The sequence below is a fragment of the Pelophylax lessonae genome (genome assembly GCF_965119305.1).
Source record: "Pelophylax lessonae genome assembly, contig: HAP1_SCAFFOLD_729, whole genome shotgun sequence".
Classification (NCBI taxonomy): Eukaryota; Metazoa; Chordata; class Amphibia; order Anura; family Ranidae; genus Pelophylax; species Pelophylax lessonae.
This window is the reverse complement of record NW_028119619.1, coordinates 9,080-14,611: the sequence shown is the minus strand read 5'-3', so window position 1 is coordinate 14,611 and position 5,532 is coordinate 9,080.

The following is a 5,532-nucleotide window of genomic DNA, read 5'->3' as shown; positions in this document are numbered from 1 at the left end:
CACAATTTAATTTTTTTTTTAACCCAAGGCTGTATATTGAATAGTGGAATAGAAAAAAGTGTATGATTTTTGAAACCACTCAATAATAGCACATGTGAACTGAACACAGCAGTGTATGATCAGTCAGCACAGCACAACTGAAGGAAAAATGCTGCACACAGTGACTGATAGAAAAATACTTTTCCCCCTCCTCCTCAGTGGGCAAAAAATATTGTGTTCACTGCACCCCAAAAAGATTGTGTTCACTGCACCCCAAAAAGATTGTGTTCACTGCACCCCAAAAAGATTGTGTTCACTGCAGCCCACACACAGCAAAATGGATGTGGACCACTGACACCTGCCTATCTCCTATCCCACCCCACACAGCAATATTGATTGTAGTTTGTAGAACACACTGACCCTAAAATTCAGCAGACTCTCTCCCTAAAAGGATTGATAAGATGATGATCGTAGATCGGGTGACTGAAAACCCCACCCCACACAGCAATATTGATTGTAGTTTGTAGAACACACTGACCCTAAAAATCAGCAGACTCTCTCCCTAAAAGGATTGATAAGATGATGATCGTAGATCGGGTGACTGCAAACCCCACCCCACACAGCAATATCGATTGTAGTTTGTAGAACACACTGACCCTAAAAATCAGCAGACTCTCTCCCTAAAAGGATTGATAAGATGATGATCGTAGATCGGGTGACTGAAAACCCCACCCCACACAGCAATATCGATTGTAGTTTGTAGAACACACTGACCCTAAAAATCAGCAGACTCTCTCCCTAAAAGGATTGATAAGATGATGATCGTAGATCGGGTGACTGAAAACCCCACCCCACACAGCAATATCGATTGTAGTTTGTAGAACACACTGACCCTAAAAATCAGCAGCAGCCTCGCCCTAAAATGCCTACAACTCGCCCTGCCTAACACACTCCGACCTGTTCCTCAATTCTATCCAGACACACACTGACCCTAAAAATCAGCAGCAGCCTCACCCTAAAATGCCTACAACTCGCCCTGCCTAACACACTCCGACCTGTCCCTCAATTCTATGCGGACACAAATGAGTTTTGCCTGCCTGTCTGTCCCTAATCAGCAGCCAGCACTTATGTGTGCTCTGTCCCTGAACTAGTACACAGCAGAATGACGCCGCAGCGGCGCTGCCTCGAACTCATAAAGACTTGGTCACATGCTTCAGACGGCCAATCACAGCTACTAATACATTTGTAGGCATGGCTGGGATGGCTTAGGCACACCAGTTAAATGCTTGTTGATTGGCTGTTGAAAGCCCACCATGAAAAGCGTGCCAATGCATGCAAAACCCGGAAATAAAATGACCGAACACGGATTTTTACCCGAACATACAGTAAAGATTTCGGGTCCGTGTTCGGGTAACAAAAATCCAATTATTCGGTACGAACACGAAAAATACAGTCCGTGTTCGCTCAACCCTACATATGAGCTAATTTTTGGGGCCTATTCAGGTCAACACTTACTTCTGTATACTGTGACTGCCTACTGTACCTCCTGCCAGCAAATACTACGTTATTTGCTGTCAGTTCAACCCATGTGAGCTAATTTTTGGGGCCTATACAGGCCGACACTTCTGTATCCTGTGAAAGCCTAATGTACCTCTAGCCATCAAATACTAAGTTCTTTGCTGTCAGTTCAACCCATGTGAGCTAATTTTTGCAGCCTATACAGGTCGACACTTCTGTATACTGTGTGAATGCCTAATGTACCTCTAGCCATCAAATACTATGTTCTTTGCTGTCAGTTCAACCCATGTGAGCTAATTTTTGCAGCCTATACAGGCCGACACTTCTGTATACTGTCTGAATGCCTAATGTACCTCTAGCCATCAAATACTGGAAGCAGGCTACTACACCGCTTCCAGTTTATTGCGAATGGGGGCCTACATGCTCCATTGTTTTAAGAGGGATCCCCGTATAAAAGGCATAAAGGCAAAGGACCAGTACTGGGTGGCAACATACTTAGACCCCCGGTACAAACACAAAATGGTGGAAATGTTACCACAATCACAGAGGGCGGTCAGAATGCAGCACTTCCAGGCCTTGCTGAGGGAAATGCTGCATTCTGCTTTTCCGTGCGCTCGCAGAGGAATTTCCAGTTACAGAGAGACAGTTGCGGGTAGCAATCCAACAGCGCCTGCAAGAAGAGGGCGGTTTGAAGATGTCTTGGTCACTTCAGATATGAGATCCTTCTTTCAGCCGAACCATTGACAGCTGTACTCCAGATCCAGCATGAGGGAACGCCTAGACCGATAGGTGTCCGACTACATCGGGTTAACGGCCGATATGGACGCTCTGAGGAGTGATAATCCCCCGGACTACTGGGTGGGCCGGCTTGACCTCTGGCCAGAGCTTGCACAATTTGCAATGGAAATTTTGGCTTGCCCCCGTCCAGTGTCCTGTCTGAAAGGACGTTCAGCGCAGCAGGGGGGATTGTGACCGATAAGCGCACGGATCTCTGAGGAATTCAACACGTGACCAGTAGACCATGTTTCATCGAAATTCCTCATGCCAGGCCACAAATATCCGCCAGACCGCCATCCACCCACAGCAATTCCTGGTCCTTGGCTTCGCTACAAACTTTGCTACACCCATGTGGGCTTTTTTTTGCAGCCTTTACAGGCTGACACTTACTTCAATATACTGTGAATGACTACTCTATCTCCAGCCAGCAAATACTATGTTCTTTGCTGTCAGTTCAACCCCTGTGAGCTAATTTTTGGAGCCTATACAGGCCGGCACTTACTTCTGTATACTGTGAATGCCTACTGTACCTCTAGTCATCAAATACTAAGTTCTTTGCTGTCAGTTAAACCCATGTGAGCTAATTTTTGGGGCCTATACAAGCCGACACTTACTTCTGTATCCTGTGAATGCCTACTGTACCTCTAGCCATCAAATACACTACGTTCATAGCTGTCAGGTAAACCCATGTGGGCTAATTTTTGGGGCCAATACTGGCCGACACTTACTTCTGTATCCTGTGAATGCCTAATGTACCTTCAGCCACAGAATACTACTATCGTAGCTGTCAGGTAAATGCATGTGGGCTAATTTTTGGGGCCTGGAATGGCCGACACTTTCTTCTTTCTCCTGTGAATGCCTAATTTTTCAGACTGGAAATGAAAAACAATGGGTCTGTAAAGGTTCTGCCAAATTGTGGAATGGATGCGGACCCATTTTTTTTTTTTTTTGTTATAACCAAATTTTTATTGAATTTTTGCAAAAAGGTTAGATACAATTAGCATTAGCATTAGCATAATAAAGAATAGAACAATTATCACATTGGTCACAGCTATAAAACAAGAAACATGAACATAACAACAGGTCGAGTCAAGGCAATTCAGATGAACCTTGCCGGTGACATATGAGTGTGTTGAGCTTCCACCCTATGAGGGCCAAACATTAAGGTACACCGGGCTCTGACTACCCCACATGGGAACCAACTGTAGTCAGGGTACAACATGGGGAGTATTATAGGTTGGGGTCATCAATGATTAACTAGTGGTAGGTCAATACGCGGGGGAGCAACGAGAGAAGGAAACATGTACCGGCAGGGTTCCACAAAAGGAAAAAAAAACAAGAGGAAAAGAGGAAGATGTTCTGATTAGTAGGTGGACCTCTGATGCAAAAAAGTGTGGGAGTGTCCCCAGTCCGTGGGGGTGCATTGAATTCCCCAAGCAGAATAAATTTGGGATGATGTAGGTTATCTGGGGGGCGTATTACAGGAGACAGTTACATTGAGACTGGTGGAAGTTCATAGGTTAGCACTCCTATGATCAGATAGCCAGGGTGCCCAGTGTTCGTAGAAAGAGGTGGTGGTCATGTTGGCTTTAGCGAAGGCAAATTCAATTCGAGGATGATTGTTTAGCAATATAATGGTGTCCGCTAGTGTGGGGGGTTTTGGTGATTTCCAGGCTTTCGCCAATGCTAGGCGAGCTGCTATGAGGACATGGGTAGCCAGGACTCTGATGGGAGAGGGCCATGTTGGAATTGAGAGACCCAGGAGGAGATCCAGAGGGGAAAGTGGGGAGGAAATGTTGCATAGGGAGGAGAGAAATGCGGAGATGGAATCCCAGAAAGGTTTGATATGCGTGCAGTCCCACCATATATGTTGAAGTGAGCCTACGCCTTGACATCCCCGCCAGCATAACAGAGACGAGGTAGGATACATAGTTGCAAGCCTAGGGGGGGTAAAGTACCATTTATGGAAAAGTTTTTGTAAAGATTCCCAATGGGATATGCACCTTGAGGCTTTTAATGGTATGAGCAGTGCTCGGTGCCACACATGTGGGGGTGGGGAGCTGGGTACCATCGAAGACAAAAAGACCATAGATGAAGAGGATGCATTTTGTGTAGATTGTAAGAGCATAGTATATATGAGGGATATGCCCTTAACTGCAGGTTTGGGAGTGTTGTAGAATTTCATGATTGGATCCAATATGGAAGGTTCAGACGTCAGTTGGATTTTGGAGAGGAGTGAATGAATCCTTAGGTATGGGAAAAGGGAGTTGGGCGGCAAATCAAAGGAATTTTGAAGGTCACAGAAGGACTGTATGCCAAAGCTCGAGAGGATGTGGTTCAGGTTGTTTAGACCTTTGGCAGACCAGGTAAAGATGGGGAGGTCCGGGGATAGCAGCCCCAAAGCTGAGATAGGAAGGTGAGTGAGTATAGACCGTGGTAGTCCTTTCTCAGACTTAGTCGTGGCTAACCAAACCCTTGTCGCTGTATTGACAGATCCTAGATGATGGTGTTGGGGTTTAAAGTTAAGTAGCATAGCTGTGAGGAGGAGTTGTGGATCCACTCCTATAGCTGCGGTTTCAATGTGTTTCCACAATTTTGTTGAGTGTGGGGACCACCATTCTCTAATTTGATCCAATACGATCGCTCTATAGTATTGCTTAATGTCCGGGGCTCCCAAGCCTCCTCGAGAAACTGGGGTAAGGAGAAGTGACTTTTTTATCCAAGGCTTTTTGTGTTGCCAGATAAATGTGTTGATTAAACCTTGTAGCTTATAGATTTGAGAAGTCAAAAAAGGAAGTGGGATGGTTCGAAGGAAGTACAATATATGGGGAAGAAGGTACATTTTTGCTTGGGCGATCCGACCTGCCCATGAGACAGAAAGGTGGTCCAAGTCCTTGGAGAGTTGCGTCAGCCTTCCCACGAGGGTGTCAAAATTGTATTTTAGGATGTTGCGACTTGGGGAGGTCAGGATAATGCCCAGGTATGACAAAGACGCGTTAGCAGACCATTGGAATGAGGTAGTGGAAGAGATGGTGCGTGCCACGTCAGGAGCTATACCGATATTTAGCATAGTGGATTTAGAGTGATTTAGTTTGTACAGGGATATTGAACTGAACGTGTTTAATAAGTGGATAACTTACGACAGCGATTCTACAGGGTTAGTGAGTGTGAGGATGACATCGTCAGCGTATAGGCCTATTTTATGCTCCGTGTCTCCAATGACGACGCCGGAAATCGTTTGCGACGTTCTGATGGCTT